A 19,728-nucleotide genomic window follows, 5' to 3' on the forward strand; every position below is an offset into this window, starting at 1 on the left:
AATCCCTGAATTTTTGGAGTGAACTAGAGGAGGTGCAAGACCTTTTGGATCTGCTTACATTATTTTAAAGCCCTGCAGAGACCTGGCAAATATTCTTCCCAGCTTTATTTCACTTAAAACTAAGTTTAGTTCTAAAACACTATCTACCAGTCTGCCACTGTCTCTCTCTCGACATTGTGTACCACATCAGTATCATTTAAATGTGGGAGATAGCCCATGATTCAAACATATTTACAGACTGAATAGGGTTTTCTGTTTTTTTACTGTGGCTTGACCCCATCCCTATTCTGAACACTAGGGTTCCTCCCTCTTTTTCCTACGTAATAGCATAAGGACCATACATGGAATCACAGAGAGATGTATGGAAGCAATGCATCAACGTTCTGAGAAGATTACCCATTAGAGCAGAACAGGCAGATACTGAAAAGCTATCATTATACATACGGTTATTAAAACACAACAGGCAGATACTGAAAAGTTGACGTATACATATGTATATTAAATTCCTCAGCATCTAAACAAACAACATCTTAATTAAAGAAACACAAATCTACCGAATGCCATAGGCCCAATTCACAAAACCTCTGTGAATATAAACATGAAGGATTTTACCTCTGACTTTGGTGGAAACGTCAAAGTATTAAAGGATGGATGCTGGAAAGCTGTTTCCCATCCCCTGCCATTTGCACTCCTGTAGATATTTACATATCCAGAAATGTCAAACTAATGTTCATATGTACTTCGTACATAGTCATTTTGTTTTTCCAAGAGTAAAATGTTTTTCTTCCCTTGTGGAGAAATCTCTTCTCCAGCGTCAATCCCAACTTTGATGCTTTTTCTTTTTAACTCCTTATTTGAAAACGGTTGTATTCTAATCTTAACAGGAGTACATCTCAGAAATTTCGAGATGGGAAACAATCTACAAATGTTTGGTAAATACCCAAATCTTGCAACTGTGTGGGTGTTCAAAATTCAGCCAGTAGCATAAATCTACTCACACAGAAATTCTGCTCCATGCATACAACTGTTAATTCTTTTTATAGAAGTAATGGTAATTTGCCGTTTTAATTGAAGCCATTTCAGCATCTAAGCAACATGTAGGTATGCAATTAGTTCTAACCAGGAATCAACAGTCGACTATTGCACCCCAAAATGTAATGCTAACTTGGACTCATGGTCAAGTGAGTGTTAGAATTTTAGCTTGTCTATGGGAAGTTTACACTCCCTCAATTACTTTGTTGAGATACATGATTGGAGCAGACAGACTGGAATTGCGATTTAAAAAGCAGGACAGTGAGCAGCTTTTTGTTGATGCAGGGCAAGATGGTAACAAGAAGAGGTCATTCTAACACTAATGTCATGTTCATACTATCTATATCTGATGGAATGGGACTTTAAAAACGACTTAATGGGCATATCTGACCAGCAAATGTTGATTTTTACCATAACAAGTTTCTGAGAAACTGAGTTAAATAGATGATCACATCTGCAAGTAAAACCGTAACACAGACCAGTATATCACACTGAACCTGTGCAAACCGTAAGACGGTATAGGGCAGACGGCTAATGCTAATGGGTTATCCCTTTTATAGGATGGTTTCCCTCACCCACCCGAAGGTAGCATGCTTCATCATAGGGTAAATTCATCGCACTATGAACCTAGTCATAGTGTGGGGTACAACCCCCTCACTGAGAGCGAGGAGCTCAGGGATGTTTTATTGGTATGGAAGAGGTATACTAAATACCGTATGTGAAATTGGTGCGGTGAAAGGAGCAAGGAAGACAGATGTGAATTAAAACGAGTTTAGCGGTGCGCACATTATTTATTCAAGCGTCCTCCAACCAGGAATAAAAATAAAAAAACTCTGACAGAGTGAAATAAGTTCTGTCAAATAGTAACAAAACTTAAGGGGACCAATACATGAGGTTAGTTGCCTGACTACTGCAGGTAAACAAATATATTGGTGTTGGACAACACCTTACTGTTTTTGATGTATTGGGCTCCTTAAGTATTGTAACTCATACAGGGTGCCCAGGAGTCCCCTGTGGCGAGAAACATCCTTTTTCTCCCCTATTTTGAGATGAACGCTGTGCTAAGCTGTGTTTTAACAATTTCTATTTCTGAACACTGCTTCATATTTCTTTTAGGGAGTGCCGACCAGTGGATCGCTGACTAGGGGCTTCATCAGTTCAACGACTGGTTTCATATACCTTTTCTTTATGACATTGGTTACCTACACTAGCAGTAACTTTCACGAGGTCCTGAAGAAGGCTGCCACACCTCCTATGAGGGTACTAGGCTGAAACATGTCGACCTATGACCACCCATACAATCTTTGACAGATCTAATTCTACTCTTTCAAAGTAATGTGCGTAACTCTGAACTAGTTTTAATTCACATCTGTTTTCTGTGCTCTCTTCACCACACCAATTTCACATACAGTATTTAGTATACATCTTCCATACAAATAAACACCCAAGAGCTCCTCCCTAGGTGGCACCCTATGAACAAGCATGTCACCTTCGGGTGGGTGAGAGAAACAGTCACATAAAAGGGACACCCCATTTGCATCAGCCTTTTTACTTTTTTGTAGTCCCAGGGTTCCTATTGCGTTGTGATTCTGTTTTGGGGATACAACCCGTGCTGGTCTTTAAACCCCCTCTTCCTTCATGCTTTGCTGTTTAGGGCAGATTCCATGGTAGAAGGAAAGAAATGTCTTTGCATTTAGCTGCTGCATACATCTTAAAAAAATGTGTTGTCTAGTCAGGTGCAATATCCAAGTGGGTTCTTCACCAGTTACTCCTGATCTCAGAAGAAAACCCGTCAGGCATGCTGACTTATGTTTTATTAGTCTAATATGATAGATACCCTTGGAACCTGCTACCATCTCATTATAGACAGCTTTCAGATATTTCACAGAATATTTTAAACTAGTCTCCTACATGATGGGTTTGTACCAGTAATCTACTTTGACAATCAATATATCACTTGGACTGCTGTGTCTGAACATATAGACCAGTGCACCTAATAATAAATGCATCATCAACAAAGAAATATGACCAATGCAGTGGCAAAACAACAGTTGTAAATGTAGGTCACTATAATTCTCATGGGCACAATGAGCAAAGAGTACAATGGTTGGCAAATGTTTCTATCTGCTTGTTGACAAAGATTAGTTAACCACTGCCTATTTAGATCAGTCTCACTTGCTACTACAATTAGTAATAAGCTACGTTTCTTGTTTGGGCTCCTGATCAATGTTTCACAGTGGGGAAAGTTTTTGACATCTGCCTCAAAGGCCTCTCCTAACCCACAGACACTAACACACACATATATACAAACACATGTACAGACACACACATGAATGCATGTGCACACACACACATATTTTAACATTGTGAGTGGGCAATATTCTCCATGATCTGAGTTTAATGGGTAAGTGTCTTGGTCAGTGGGACATCAGAACGGATAGGAGAGCAACCTGTCCAGAGGGAAGAAACTTAGAGGAGAGAAGCTGGCGTTATGTTTCAGGAGAGGGAAAGACAATTAAACTGGGCAAGGCTAGTGGACTTCAAAGGGTGAGTGGCAATAACACAGGATTTGAGATGACAAAATGGCATTTAGTATATATTAAAATTAAGTATGGGTGAATACTGCGGATTTGCGGTCCGACAAATTCACGCGAAATTGCAAAAACATCAGCGAGTTCATAAAAAAAATTGCAAACTCGTGGATTTGCACAAATAGACTGTTTCCAACTGTCTATTGGCTAATCAGTAAGTGCTACCTCGTTGGGTAAATGTATAGTGCTTTTCCTACACTACAGCTGCGTAAAGTGCCAGAAGAGTTGTCTCCAGTGACCATGTGTGTGTTACTATGCCATCGCGCCAAAGGGCGCAGGGGTCCCTTGAGTGAGCTGTCCATCATAGTGGGTAAATGGCGGGAAGACGGTGCACACCGCTAGTGTGTGGGCGGGGCCAAACGGGCGGGGCTTCTATGCGAGTTCACATGCCTCTTGTGTGTATAAAAGGTCAGAGAGTGATCAGAGCAGCAGACAAGGAGAAAGAAGCCCCTGGTCACAGGAACTGCACAGGGATTGCGCTTGTGAAAGTCAAGGATGCAAAGGCCTCCATCAAGCATCATATCTAATTTTCGGCGGTAGATATTGGGAGAAAGCACATCTGCCCAGCCTCGACAAAGCTCACAATTGTTTTTGGGCTGATGAATGCGTTACTGAACTTGAACTTCAACTCGGGCACCTGCTTTATTTATATCTGTAAGTGCTTCCTGTTGAGGTTTAATTTTTGTGACAGGAGCATTGTGCCAGAATGAACTCTGTCCTTCATATTTATCTAAGAATACATCATTGTTTTATTGCGGTACCTCTACTCAACTGGAGTACTTTCTACTGGCTAATCAGTAAGTGTTACTTCGTTGGGTAAATGTATAGTGCTTTTCCTACACTACAGCTGCGTAAAGTGCCAGAAGAGTTGTCTCCAGTGACCATGTGTGTGTTACTGTGCCATTGCACCGAAGGGCGCAGGGGTCCCTTGAGTGAGCTGTCCATCATAGTGGGTAAATGGTGGGAAGACGGTGCACACCGCTAGTGTGTGGGCGGGGCCAAACAGGCAGGGCTTCTATGCAAGTTCACATGCCTCTTGTGTGTATAAAAGGTCAGAGACCGATCAGAGCAGCAGATGAGGAGAAAGAAGCTCCTGGTTACAGGAACTGCAAGGGGATTGCGCTCGTGAAAGTCAAGGATGCAAAGGCCTCCGTCCAGCATCACAGCTAATTTTCGACGGTAGATATGGGGAGAAAGCACACCTGCCCAGCCTCAACAAAGCTCACGATTGTTTTTGGGCTGATGAATGCCTTACGAACTTGAGCTTCAACTCAGGCACCTGCTTTAAAATTATTTATATCTGTAAGTGCTTCCTGTTGAGGTTTAATTTTTGTGACAGGAGCATCGTGGCAGAATGAACTCTGCCCTTCATATTTATCCTGAAGACGCCACCGTTTTGTGCGATACCTTTACTCAACTGGAGTACTTTCTCTGGCTAATCCGTAAGTGCTACCTCGTTGGGTAAATGTGTAGTGCTTTTCCTACACTACAGCTGTGTAAAGTGCCAGAAGAGTTGTCTCCAGTGACCATGCGTGTGTTACTATGTCATCGCGCCGAAGGGAGCAGGGGTCCCTTGAGTGCGCTGTCCATCATAGTGAGTAAATTGCGGGAAGACGGTGCACGCCGCTAGTGTGTGGCGGGGCAACACGGGCAGGGCTTCTATACGAGTTCACATGCCTTTTGTGTGTATAAAAGGTCAGACACCGATCAGAGCAGCAGATGAGGAGAAAGAAGCTCCTGGTCACAGGAACTGCAAGGGGATTGCGCTCGTGAAAGTCAGGGATGCAAAGGCCTCTATCCAGCATCACAGCTAATTTTCGACGGTAGATATGGGGAGAAAGCACACCTGCCCGGCCTCGACAAAGGCCACGATTGTTTTTGGGCTGATGAATGCGTTACTGAACTTGAGCATCAACTTGGGCACCTGCTTTATTTATATCTGTAAGCGCTTCCTGTTGAGGTCTAATTTTTGTGACAGGAGCATCATGCCAGAATGAACCCTGCCCTTTATATTTATCCAAGTATAGGCCATCGTTTTGTGCGATACCTCTACTCAACTGGAGTACTTTCTACCTGCTAATCAGTAAGTGCTACCTCGTTGGGTAAATGTATAGTGCTTTTCCTACACTACAGCTGCCTAAAGTGCCAGAAGAGTTGTATCCAGGGACCATGTGTGTGTTACTATGCCATCGCGCCGAAGGGCGCAGGGGTCCCTTGAGTGAGCTGTCCATCATAGAGGGTAAATGGTGGGAAGACGGTGCACACCGCTAGTGTGTTGGTGGGGCCAAACGGGCAGGGCTTCTATGCGACTTCACATGCCTCTTGTGTGTATAAAAGGTCATAGACCGATCAGAACAGAAGATGAGGAGAAAGAATCTCCTGGTCACAGGAACTGCAAGGGGATTGCGCTCGTAAAAGTCAAGGATGCAAAGGCCTCTATCCAGCATCACAGCTAATTTTCGACAGTGGATATGGGGAGCAAGCACACCTGCCCAGCCTCGACAAAGCTCACAATTGTTTTTGGGCTGATGAATGCGTTACTGAACTTGAGCTTCAACTCGGGCACCTGCTTTATTTATATATGTAAGTGCTTTCTGTTGAGGTCTAATTTTTGTGACAGGAGCATCGTGCCAGAATGAACCCTGCCCTTCATATTTATCCAAGAAGATGCCACCGGTTTGTGCGATACCTCTACTCAACTGCCCAAAATCCGCCCGCGAGCGCATTTGTGAATTTTTTGGCAATTTCGCGAGATTCGCAGATCGCAAAATTGCTGAAAATCCACAAAATTCGCCAGCGGAACGGATTTTGCACCCACGCTTAATTAAAACGTTTTTGTGAGTTAGAAACATTTTTCTGACGTCTGTGGCCACGTGACTTGCTTTGGCTCTGAACTTTGGCTGTCTACCCTCGACTGGTAAAGGCCCTGCTTCTCCTACCTGGGGTGGGTGGGGGGCACTGTTGTACGACTATCTCCTGGTTCCTGTGTGGAGAGCATCTGCTAGTGTCATCCTTGCTGGACTGGTACCGCCTATGAACTCTATGGCACCCTGCCCTCCAGAACCCTCCTTTGATGAGACCACCACCCATCTACCTCAAGAGCCCCCTCAATGCCCCGCATGGGGGCATGGTACCAAGTCCTGCCCGGTGACCGGCATGCCAGGTTAAACTCTTCTTTACTGGAACAATGGGATGCTGCACTGGCCGATGCATGCTGATCTTCCTCTGCACTCTGCAGCTTTTGAGTGTGCAGTAATATGGATCTGTATCTGGAGGGAGTGTGTGGGTGGTGGTGATCACTGCAAACAGGCCCCGTTGGGACATCAGAGCCCCTCACATTGGACTGCTTTAGCTCAGACATAGGAAGGAAGTGGATGGGAAAGAGAGGGAGGCCATTAATGCTTGACAAGGCATTGCCCCAGTCGTGGGGGTCTCTAAGGACCCCTACTCTTCCTGCAGGTGCACCAGACACCATGGCGGATTGATGTTGAGATTTTATCACTGTTCTGTGCAAATTACCTTTGTAGTTCAGGGGTGAGCATTAGCATTTAATGGAGAAACATATTAACAACACTCCAAGCTTCAGGCTTCTTTGAGCTCACAAGTGTCAAAAGGCAGAGTTCTTTGATTCCTCTCACTAAAAAGGGGGAAGCTGAGTTAAAAGGGATCATTATATTTGGTACCCTTTTGCCCTTTAGTGAACCGCTTTTCTTTTCATCTGCTTATCCTGATAGCCAAGACCATCTTAAATACTTTGGTAGTTAGTGATTTCTAAACTGTGCATCTTCGGATTGTGAGCAGCATTTTGTGCTGGGGGATCTTTTCAGCTGTCACCGCGTCAAACCACCCCTGGCATCTCCAGGGACCAAGGCCTGCATGGGAGATGTTTGGCACTGCCACTTTGGGGGCAAGAGCTAGGTGCTAATGTGCAAGTAGAAATGAAGTGAAATGAAATTAATTGAAAAAGTATTTGTAGAGCGCAACTGTCAATCAAAAGAGAGTATCCCGGCACTGTGCTGAGGACTGCTACAATTCCTGTATGATTGAGGTCATATTAATGAACTACTGAATGAATCAGGAACTAGGAAGAGGCAGGTTTACATTTTTTTTTAACGTTTCTTCAGATTCAGTTGAATGCAGAGTGTTAGGAAGCAAATTCCATGCCTTGGAGCCCAATACTGCAATGGACTTTCCCCCTCGAGATTTCAAGGGAAAAAAGGGCGGCCTCTGGAGTTTAGCAGTAGAGGATCTCAAAGTTCGCTGGGACCGATAATGGCAGACCCAGTAATTAAGATATTTAGGGCCAGTGGAATTGAAGGTTCTATAAACAGGCAAAAGTATTTTCCAAATGATCCTTTCATGAATAGAAAAGCAGTGAAGTGTTTTTAACGCAGCCCGTGCAGCGCTCCACTTGAGAAGTTGTAAAACCAGTCTGGTGGCTGTATTCTGTACCATCTGCAGTTTGTGAATGAGGCATTTGAAGCAGTCAGCATAGAGACTGTTGCAATAGTCTAATCTAGATCTGATTAGGGAAAATGCTACCATTTTCCTGTTTTTTTTTTAAAGAGACAAGGGAACCCAATGGTAATACACTAGGGACCTTGGATGCTTAATTGTTACTAAAGACAGGGGTCCCTAGAACATGAATATTGAGAGCTTAAATTAACATACGCTAAATAGCCGGCATGTTCTTTGTCCAGACAGACAGAGTTTTATTTAAACAAATGTAAATGGTTACAAAATTGGAAAATAATGTCAAGGGGGCACAACATGTGACTGGTAACAAGGAGGGGACTGGGCTGTTCCTGGTTATAAAATACAGGTCAAAGGGAAGTGGATATGTGTAGGGGGGTTAATAGGTAACCCACCTATGGGTATCCATTTTGTTGGATATATTGGCCTCACACACCATTGCAGGTGTCATGCTTCATCATGGGCAATGCTCCTCGTTGGGTGGGCGGTGCAATACCCAACGGGCAACACCTCAAAGAGGGGCTCTTTAGCGGAGATCTTTTAATCCAACTGCCCTTAGGTGAAGTGCGGGTGAGGGGCCAGAACGGGTTGTAGACGGTATGTGAAGTTAAAATAGCGCAGGGGTACCAGAAGGAACTTTATTCAGGTGGTCCCATGTGCTAACTAAAAACAACAATTAGCCTTGGAGGTTTGGAAAGTAATGTTTTCCGCGCTCAGGACTAAGCTAATAGGTGAGGGTTGTGGTCGACATGTTTCTCGCAAGGGCTAATTTACCCGCGATTCTTCAGGACCTATAAAAAGTACTGATTTTTCTAAGTATCCGTACTTGTGTTAATGTTTACGAAATGGAGTACCTGCATATACATTGTCCCATGCCTAGAGGTCACAGGTTAAATGTAACAGCAGTGTCCGGCGGGATGGACATCGGTGAGTCAAGCCTCTGTAGCTAAGGTTGATGCTCCCGTGTCCTCCTTGTATAGCCTACCCCTCTCCCTCTCAGCTTAGTTCTGGCCCCTCACCCGCACTTCACCTAAGGGCAGTTGGATTAAAAGATCTCCGCTAAAGAGCCCCTCTTTGAGGTGTTGCCCGTTGGGTATTGCACCGCCCACGCAACGAGGAGCATTGCCCATGATGAAGCATGACACCTGCAAGGGTGTGTGAGGCCAATTTATCCAAAAAAATGGATACCCATAGGTGGGTTACCTATTAACCCCCCTACACATATCCACTTCCCTTTGACCTATATTGTATAACCAGGAACAGCCCAGTCCCCTCCTTGTTACCAGTTAACTAAGGGCCTACGCTGCGGTCTGGACCTTCCACTCTTCTTTTGAGTGGTAATTGGGCCCTCTGGATACACAAAGATCCCCCTTCCCCCCTTGTTGTATACAAGGCACAGCATGTGACCCACACATAACAAGACAAAACAGCAATTTCAGGCAAAACGGGGGAGCGGTCTGTTTCCTAGTACTCACTCGACAGACTTAATTCTATGGAGGTACCATTGTGCAATACATTCTGAATATCTAGAGCCATATGGTACATAAGTGTCGACGTTTCGATGCCTAGGCTTAGATATGTGGCATCATCTTCAGGACAGTTATTTATAAAGCATGCCTATCTTGAATACATAAAGTTTCCAGTGGGCTGCAAAATCAATGCGAGTTTGCAGACAGGTTACGGATCGGACGTAATCAGTTGTTCCAAGGGGGCGTTAATAAATCCATTAATACCGGGTTTGCGGTGTTCAATCAAATGAGGACATTGGAAGAATGCCGTCGTGGATGGCGAATTATGGCTAGGTCGAGTTATTACTCGTGGCATTCGCCGGTCGGCGTAATCCAGTTGTGATCGCTCCCCCGTTTTCCCTGAAATAGCTGTTTTGGGTTGTTATGTGTGGGTCGCAGGCTGTGCCCCCTTGACATTATTTTCTAATTTTGTTACCATTTACATTTGTTTAAATAAAACTCCCCTGTCTTTAGTAACCATTTTCCTGGCAGCCAGGGGCAGGAAGTGAAATAATTTTATGAGATTGAAGCACATATATGCAACTGCAGAGGCTTGTGAAAGGAAAGACAGGTTAGTGGCAAATTTGACCCCCCAGGTGTATTGCATCCATTACCAAGGCTGCTAGGAGGTACAGAGTTTGGCCACCATTTTATGGGTAAAAACGTGTTGGATTTGCTGAAAAGATGTATTTCCGTCTGCTTGGAATTAAATTTAAGATGTTTATTCTGCATTCATAAAATGATGTTGTGGAAGCAATTCTGGAAGTTGACTTCTGAAATAAATGAAATTACAAAACAAATTGGGTGTCATCGGCATATGAGGTGGTGGCAATCCTATATGGAGCAATTAGTGAAATGAGTGGGGCCATGTAGATGTTAAAAAGGGCAGTGCTCAGGGAAGAGCCCTGCGGCACACACATTGTGACTGCTCTTTCTGGTGACAAAAATTGTTCAATGGGTGCTATTTTTCCTTCTATTGGCTAAGAAATATTTTATCCAGGCTAGGTTTTTCTGAGAAAATCCCATGTTTTGGGATCTGCTTCAAAAAAATAGCATGCAAGATGATGTTAAAAGCAGTGGAGAGATCTAACAATATCAACATAACATTATTAAAGCCATTTTGATTGTTTCCGAACCTTCGAGAAGTGCTGACTCAGTTTAATGTTTAGGCCGGATGTATAACGTTACAACGCATGCTTTTACCACGCATGCTGTTAAAACACAGGTTTTACCACGCATACCATTACAACGCATTACACTTGGGGGTGCTGGATAGTGAATAGTTTAATTTATTATTCCAACTCCAGTCCCCGTGGACACTAGGGAAGGTGTTGGATAGTAAATTAAACGTATTCCTTATCCTAGAGCGCCCCCCCAGTGTAATGCGTTGTAATGGTTTTCGTTGTAAAACCTGCGTTGTAACAGCACTGCTTGGTAAAAGTTGCGTTGTAAAGGATGTTCCCCATTTAGGTCTAAAGCCACATTGTTGGGTATGTAGCATGTTGGATTTTTCAAGGAAGGACATGAGTTGTTAATTACAATTTTTTACAACATTTTGCTGTGTCATGTCGCATGGGTTTTTATCTGATGGCTTGTTAGTGTCTTATTCCATTCACTATTTGAAGACAAGTCAGAAATTATATTCATAGCGCTAATGTGCGTATATTTTTTTTTAATTCGGGCATATTTGTGGGGTTGGGCTTAATCTCGCTTTTTATGTAACTCTGTGGAATTCCACGGTCTAAAATTCCATGAATTTTGCCCACCCCTAGTTTTTACCCAGAGACTAATAGACCCCTGTTCCAATGTTTGTAGCACACATAGGGGTTCACAAATAGCAGCCTGCTTGTTTAATATTTATTAGGCAAGTTGTTCTATGACCCACTGCAACTAGAGATTTTCAGCCTGATTTAGAATTAGGCGCTCTATTGAGATGGTGGCAGGCAACACCTCCACCATCCTGAGGGACCTCTGTCTGCCAAATTTAGAGTTGTCTCGTAGCACTGCAGGCAGTTCTGCACATTGACAGGTACCGTTGTCACAGTGGTTTCTATCAATGCAAGAAAAGTTTGACAGACATTACCATCAGCTATGATGGCAGGTCTTCTAACTTTTAAACCAATCAATCAAACAGCATTTGTAAAGCGCAGCACAGTCACCCTTAGGTGTATCTGAGAACTGTATCTCTGTAGAAGAGTCAGGTCTTGAGTCTCTTTCTAAAATCTGCCAGCGAGGAGGCTGTATGGAGCTGGAGGGGAAGGTCACTCCAGGTCTTGGCAGTGATGTAAGAGAAAGAGCGGCCGCTGCTGCGGCTGCAATTCATGCGGGGTGTGTGTGCGAGGGCAAGTGAAGAGGAGCATAGGTGTCTAGCTGGTTGGTGAAATGAAATGAAATGAAATGAAAACGGGATTTCTAGAGCGCATGGCTGCCCGGGGGCGTCCCAGCGCTGGGATTGTACTAGCAACTGAGGGGGGGGAAGCAGAAATGGGAAGGGTATGCGCAGATTATTGTGGGAAAAGGTGGGTTTTGAGTAGCTTGCGAAATTTGTTGTGATTCGTTTCTGCGCGTAGATGGGTTGGTAGGGCGTTCCACAATATTGCGGCTGCAACTGAGAAACGGCGTCCTCCAGTACGGGCTTTCTTAATTTTGTGTACTGTGGCCAAGTTGCCATGGGAGGAACGCAGAGACCTGTTGGGTTTGTATGGGAAGAGCCTGATTTTATGCAATGGAAGTTCAGCTGATAGTTGATGTAGGCAGGTCCTATCTCGTGGAGTGCTTTGTACATGTGCATAAGGATGTTGACTGGCATCTCTTCTGTTTAGGGAGCGAATGGAGGTCTCTCAGGTGGGGAGCCAAGTGGGTACATTTAAAAACGTTTTGTTCTTCAAAAACAAACTGCCAAAGTGGGAGTTTGTTTTTCAAACACAAAAAAACTAATAGCCCCCACACCTTGGGAGTTTTTTCCCTGGGTGTGGGGGTAGTTATTATGTTTATTCCTGTCCCTTGCCGCCAGGTATTTCCTGGGGTTGATGAAGTGAAAAAAAATCCTTTACACCTTCCACTGTAAAAAGGGTGGAAGATGTAAAGTCTTTTCTCCAACAGCCTCTACTCCATCACACCATTGTAGAAAGTATTTCATTGACTTGTCCAACGGGACTCCGTCAATGGAACACTTACAATCTGCCTGGCTCTAAATAGGGTGGGCAGAATGTAAGTTTGATGAACAGGATACTCTTTTGCATTTGCGACGGAGTACCCTGTCTGCCAACCTCTAAATCAGACCATCTGTGACATAACCTGTTATTACATTATTACATAGGGTGCGACACAACACCAGAGACAGGTCGCAAAAAGTCAGTCTGTGATTTGCTGCCAATGTTTGCGACCTTCATCTTTGTATTCAGCCCCTTAGTCGTTCTCTAATAATTGCTCACCAAACTTAGGTGAAACAATTGAGACATTGTTCAGGATTCGCTAGTGCAGCAAACAATACATAAATATGCAATGAAAGTCTGTTTTTGTTCCAAAGTAGCAATTTGCAACTCCAACTTCAGCATTTAAAAAGGCTTGCCTTAGGCCATTTGTGATAAATGCAAATGAGTGTGCTCTGAAATCAAGGCAGCATATCGACAATAGGAACACGCTGTTAAAGCTGTCCAAATTGGCAAGTGGGAAATCATCTTCATTGACAGTATCCTCACATTTCCTGTAAAGCGATTTACAATTTACTGGGTGGTGTGCCAGTTTGAATTCCTGAAATCAGAGACCCTCTTTGTTGTTTTCGAAGAGCATGTATATGTATTGTTTTTGTTTAACTGAACACTTCATTTTATTTCCCTTATCCATTTTAGACTAAACTGTTTCCAAGTATATCTACACGCACTGTTTTCAAAGGTCATCTGTTGTAAAGATAAAGCACTAAAACATTTTGTGATCATAAAAGTAACCAGAATGCAAACAAGGAAATTGTTGCTGCCTCACCAGCTGCATAATAACCATCAGGAAGCGGCCAACTCCCACTAAAAGCTTTTTCTGAATCCGTACGTGTGGGTAAGGCGCATCTTTAAAAGCATTTCTTCTGTGGAAGGGCCAGGCCTTTGCACAGTTTAACATTCTGCAAGCACTACACTGAGGCTGCAGACTTGTCGCCATCGACCTTTGCTCGCTGCTGCTGAGAAAAGGCCTCATTTCTATGTGATCGGCATTCAGCCGTTACTCTGCACTAAAAAAAGACCAACAGCTGATAAGCGTCAAGCTGCTAAACGAGGAAATACTGCCAATTAGTCAACTCTGTTAGAAAATCATTTTGGCAATATTTGCTAACTGCATTTGGCTCTATTGTGATCTTCTTGTTTACATTGTGATTAGATGTAAAGAGTCCTGCTACACAAATTATGGATTTGTGTTTACATCATGTGTCTTTAGCCAGTCTTAGATAGGTAAATTGTTTTTAATGATATTTTGCTCACTCATTAATGTTAGCACATTTATTACTTACACTCTTTGAGTGTTGGAGACTTTCTGAATACCGGTATTACACTGGCCTACGCATGCAATTGTTCAGACGCTGAATTTGAATCAAACTGTTAGTTTGCGCGTCTAGATTTATAGCGACAACCAGAAACTCCTGTTTAGACCTGCTTTACTGCACACATACACTCTTAATGCTAGCAGGAGCACGAAGAAAATAGTTTAAAACAGAGCAAGTGTTTTCTGCTTGTTCATGTTGAGATGAATCACTATTGAAAGCACTTGCCAAGTATGTGCTAATTCTAATGACTCAGTAAACCACATATTGTGGACGATGACTGTCAAATCAAGCACAAATATGTAGTCTTAGTTTATTATTTAACAGAGCAATATTGGTTTATGAGTTTCTGCGTGTAAAGCTCTGTCTCTCCAAATATTTTTTTAAATGGCAAAAGTTCTGTGTCTGCACAAGTAGAAACTAAATGCATAATTGACAACATCATTTACAAAATCCTTTATTCAAAAAGGGCACAATTCATCAAAAAAAGTAGGAAATGTTCAACCAGAGATCATTGTTTCCCTCTGACAATATGTTCCTACTTTTTTTTTTGACAAAGATTTCTAGGCATGCACCGAAAATGCTGCACCTGGCACATGGTTCCAGATGTCAACCACGGCCTGTGCAGGTAAGAGAGGTGGAGCGGTGGGGCCGGAGGGGGGATTTTGAAAGACGATGATGAGAGAAAATTAGTTATTTAATTAATTGTCTGTCGAATCCCCCCAAATCCGGCCCCACCTCTCTTACCTACACGGGCCATGGCTGCCAGATGTACTCCTTGGAAGGTCATGTGCCTTTCCATGCAGGCCTTTATTCCCACTGTATAGAGCATTCTACAGCCAATAATTCCGTCCGGAGGGAGTAGAATTCCCAGTTCAAATTCACATTTTTCCCCATGGAGAAAGACTTTCTTCTTACACCCTCAATAAATCCTGCCCCCACTCCGGATTCTCAGGCCAGAATACTGTCCTGAGAGGGTCTTCTGCAGCTCAGGGGGCACCTGCACCATGGGGGCTATAAGGGCCTGTATTATGCCACTGCATTGCACCATGCAGGAGCAGACGTGCATGCAAGAGTGATGGGGATCAAGTTCCAATGTTCTAAAATGGATGCCGCAAAATTTCTCCTCTTGTTGAGGTCTGCCAATACCCATACACACACTCAACCACCCATACAGCCCTTCACACATGCAGTCTTAAACCCATACACCCAGTGAATCACACACATCCCACCCACCCACACAGACATTCAGGCACCCAAACAGATACTCAGACAACCAATAATTAACCCATATAGATACTCATGTAGCTACTCACCAACCCATGCAGCCGCTTACACACCAACAGACTGATACAGACATTCACACAGTTTAGACACTAACCCTTGCATTCAGTAAGACACGTTTAATCACTCACTAATACAGTCAGTCACACACCTACTAAATCATCCCATCAGACCATCAGACACTTATACACCCACCCATTCTTCAATACACCTTGGCATATATATATATATATATATATATATATATATATATATATATATATATATATATATACCACAGCTTTGACGAAAATCTGCCCGCGCCTCTTTTCAGTGGCGGGCCTCGACGGGGTTTCGTCTCACCCCTATAGATCCAAGAAAAACGCTGTCTCTTTCCCTCATAAGACAACAAGTCGAGGCCCAATTTGCTTTTCAAGTGAATTTATTTAGGCAACAACACCCTGGGTGTTGTTGCCTAAATAAATTCACTTGAAAAGCAAATTGGGCCTCGACTTGTTGTCTTATGAGGGAAAGAGACAGCGTTTTTCTTGGATATATATATATATATATATATATATATATATATATATATATATATATATATATATATATATATATATATATATACATATATATATATATATATATATATATATATATATATATATATATATATATATATATATATATATATATATATATATATATATATATATATATATATATATATATATATATATTACCTACTGGCAGTCGCCAGTAGGTATATATAGTTAGGATTTTTTCTCTATGGAACTTTTGAAAATTCTATGTCTAATAACTTTGGCGTTTGTGGACGGATTTTCAGGAAAATGGCACATTTTGTTTCTGAGCAGCCCCTGAAAATTTGGGGGGGTTTCGTCAAGGGGGGGCCGAGAAAAAAGGGGGGTCCCAAAACACGTTTTTCCGATTCATTTTTCCATAGGGCGTTTGGCCTCACTTTTAGCTCGAACGGCTGAATGGATTTGCACAAAACTTGGCAAAATTGTAGGGACTGTTAGCCCAATGTGCCTTTGCTAGGTCTCAATATATGTGCTCCAGTGGATTTTGAGAAATTAACGTTTAAAAAAACAGATATATCTGTGACAGCGTCCCGGGTAGCGCTCCGGTTCGCGAACTTTTCGCGTAACGGAGCTTTGCGAAGCGAAGCTGATTGGCTCTCCGGTGTCTGTCAACATTCTAAACAGTCCGGAGCGGCTGCCATCTTGTCTCTCGGTAGGATTGAGAGACAAGAAGAGGAGAAAAACGAAGGGGGAATTTAATGAAAGGGGGCAAGGTAGACCCCTCTTGACCCCCTAGGAATGATGTTGGGGTAATTAAAGGGTCCCGTGGGGCAAATAAAAAAAATTTGATTTTTTTGCGGTAGAAGCGCTTTCCGGTTCGCGAACCGGGTAGCGAATCGGGACGCGAAACGGGAATTCGCCATTTTGTGTTTCGTTTTAATTAAATTACAAGATGGAGGAAAAACAATGTGAGAAATGGGTATAAGCGGGTACGGGAGACGTATTCTGACCCCCTATGTTTTCTGAGGGTGGCTGAGTATGCTCATATATGTTGATACTTGTCTTCCAGCGGCTGCGCGTGAGCGTTTTTTTTTTTTTTTGCTGCGTGACGTCTGTTAACGTTCGATTCGAAGGAAATCAGGAAGTGTTGACCGCCATTTTGACACTGCGAGTAAATATATTGTTAAAAATAATTGTTATAAATTAATCAGTATTGATAAACATTGTCTGCGCTATCTTGCTTTTTATCCAATGGCACACTTTTGTCGTGCACTGCAGCCATTTTAGATGCCTTGACCAGACGCACTCTCTGCACGCCGCCGATCGTGACGTCTGTTAACGTTCGATTAGAAGGAAATCAGGAAGTGTTGACCGCCATTTTTACTCTGCGAGTAAATATATTGTTAAAAATAATTGTTATAAATTAATCCGTATTGATAAACATTGTCTGTGCCATCTTGCTTTTTTTCCAATGCCACACTTTTGTCGTGCACGGCAGCCATTTTAGATGCCTTGACCAGACCCACTCTCTGCACGCCGCCGATCCTCAGCATGACTCCCCACCCTCGCAAGCATCTCCCCCACGCACTGGTCACCCCCGCTCTCTGTCTTATGCATGGGCCATAAACCTCCCCCCATCTGCGCTGCTCTTCCCTGAGAATCACACCCTGTGCCCGCCCGACACCACCCTTTCACCCTATTCACTACCGCACCCTCTGACATTCCTCTTCCTTTGTGTCTGATTGTCCAGGCCGGTCCCAGGCTATCACGTAGCCCTGTGGATGTAGTTTATGGCCTCAACTGTAAAGAATCACCCCTCTTCAAAGGAGTTACAGTAGATCAAGGCCCCCACCTCATGAGATCCGTCACACCACACGCGTTCCTACTATCTGATAACCATCCTGTATTGTGATTGGGGAGGGGATTCTCACTGTGAGGGTGTGTGGGACCGAGCCTGAAGCGGAAGATTCCAGGGATGCCTTTTTGTACATCAAAATCTTCACAATTATATGTCACATTAAAAATATATAGCACTCCAACAAAGTAGTAGGATTATAACACTTTAATAACAGGTGGAGGCTCGTCTGCTGTAGTGGGGCGCCCCTTTACCGTTTCAGTTGCCATTCCGCCCGCTTTTGCTACACTGTGCCTCATCCGCCATTCAGCTGTTTACCGCCCGCTCTTGCGGCTACAGCGTCTCGCTCACCATGTAGTTGAGTTGCGCCCACTCTTGCGGTGCAGCGATAGGCGGCTGCCACAGGACTCTTAAAATGGCGGCCGGCTCTTCGGATTTGGGCCTGGTCCACTAAAATAGCCCTGGGACACCTTGGAACTCGGACGCTTGTCTGCTAGGGCTTGGGCTCCATTCTCGACAGCGTCCCCTCAGCCTTGAAGATTTTACAAAAGTCACCGGGGCCCCCGACTCCCGCAGGCTTCCGGTGGGGAGCGGCTGCTATGATTGCTTGCGGAATGGCCACGACGGAGCTACGAGATGGTGGTGCTCTCATGCTGACGCCAGCTTCAGTCTGAAACATCCAGAAACACTGTAGACTATCAATTCGATGAGTTCCGGTGGAGCCCCAACGTGACCCTGTAGGGAAGAACTTGCCCTCCCCTTTTTTGAGTGATGGTTCTTGTTGCCTGTCCCCTCTGTTGTCATCTAACGGAACCTTTTTTGATTGCCGAGTGAGAAAAAAAAAGGTGGGTCTTTCATCGTTTGGGAAAAAAAAATGTTTTAATCCAATGAAAAGTCTTATTTTTAGGTCATATGATCAAGCCTTCCATCATTAGGAAACCAAAAGTAAAATGAACCAATGAAAAGTTTTATAAACAAGTCACATGACCTGTTATGCGGCTTTGGGTTATAAAAAGCATACAAAACCCGTTGGCCCATGAGGCGGCGTCAGTAGCGGACCGATGTGCGAATAGGCGGAAGGCAGCACAACGCGCCGAGATCCGGATGGCACCGAGGTGGTGTCCAGCAAGTTGCACTGGTGTGGCCATCTTACAATGCTGCGCCGAAAGACGGCGTGGGGTGCCCGGGGAGAGGCGGCGCGAACGGCCTTCTTCCGCCAGGTGGAGGCACCTCATGTGCAGTGCGGCGCCCCTTAGCGTTTCACACGCCGTCCAGTCGAGTTGCGCCCGCACTTGCTGCTACAGTAGGCCGAAGGCAGCACAACGCGCCGAGATCCGGATAGCACCGAGGTGGTGTCCAGCAAGTTGCCGCACTGGTGTGGCCATCCTACAATGCTGCGCCGAAAGACGGCGTGCCCAGCTGAGTTTCGGCCACTCTTGCGGTACAGTGATTTGAACGCGCCGAGATCCGGATGGCACCGAGGTGGTGTCCAGCAAGTTGCCGCACTGGTGTGGCTATCCTACAATGCTGTGCCGAAATATGGCGTGGGGTGCCCGGGGGGGAGGCGGCGCAAACGGCCCTCTCCCGCCTCCCCAGGTGGAGGCACCTCATGTGCAGTGCGGCGTCCTTTGCCATTTCACTCGCCGTTCAGCAGAGTTGCGGCTGCACTTGAGGTACAGTGACTCACCCGCCATCCAGCTGTTTTCCTCCCACTCTTGCGGTACAGCGACTCAAACGCGCAGAGATCCGGATGGCACCGAGGTGGAGTCCAGCAAGTTGCCGCACTGGTGTGGCCATCCTACAATGCTGCGCCGAAAGACGGCGTGGGGCCCCTTAGCGTTTCACTCGCCTTCCAGCTGCATTGCGCCCGCTCTTGCGGCACAGTGCCTCACCCCCCATCCAGCTGAGTTGCGTTTACTTTTGCGGTGCAGCGAAA

Source organism: Lissotriton vulgaris, chromosome 3_1, assembly GCF_964263255.1.
Source record: "Lissotriton vulgaris chromosome 3_1, aLisVul1.2, whole genome shotgun sequence".
NCBI lineage: Eukaryota > Metazoa > Chordata > Amphibia > Caudata > Salamandridae > Lissotriton > Lissotriton vulgaris.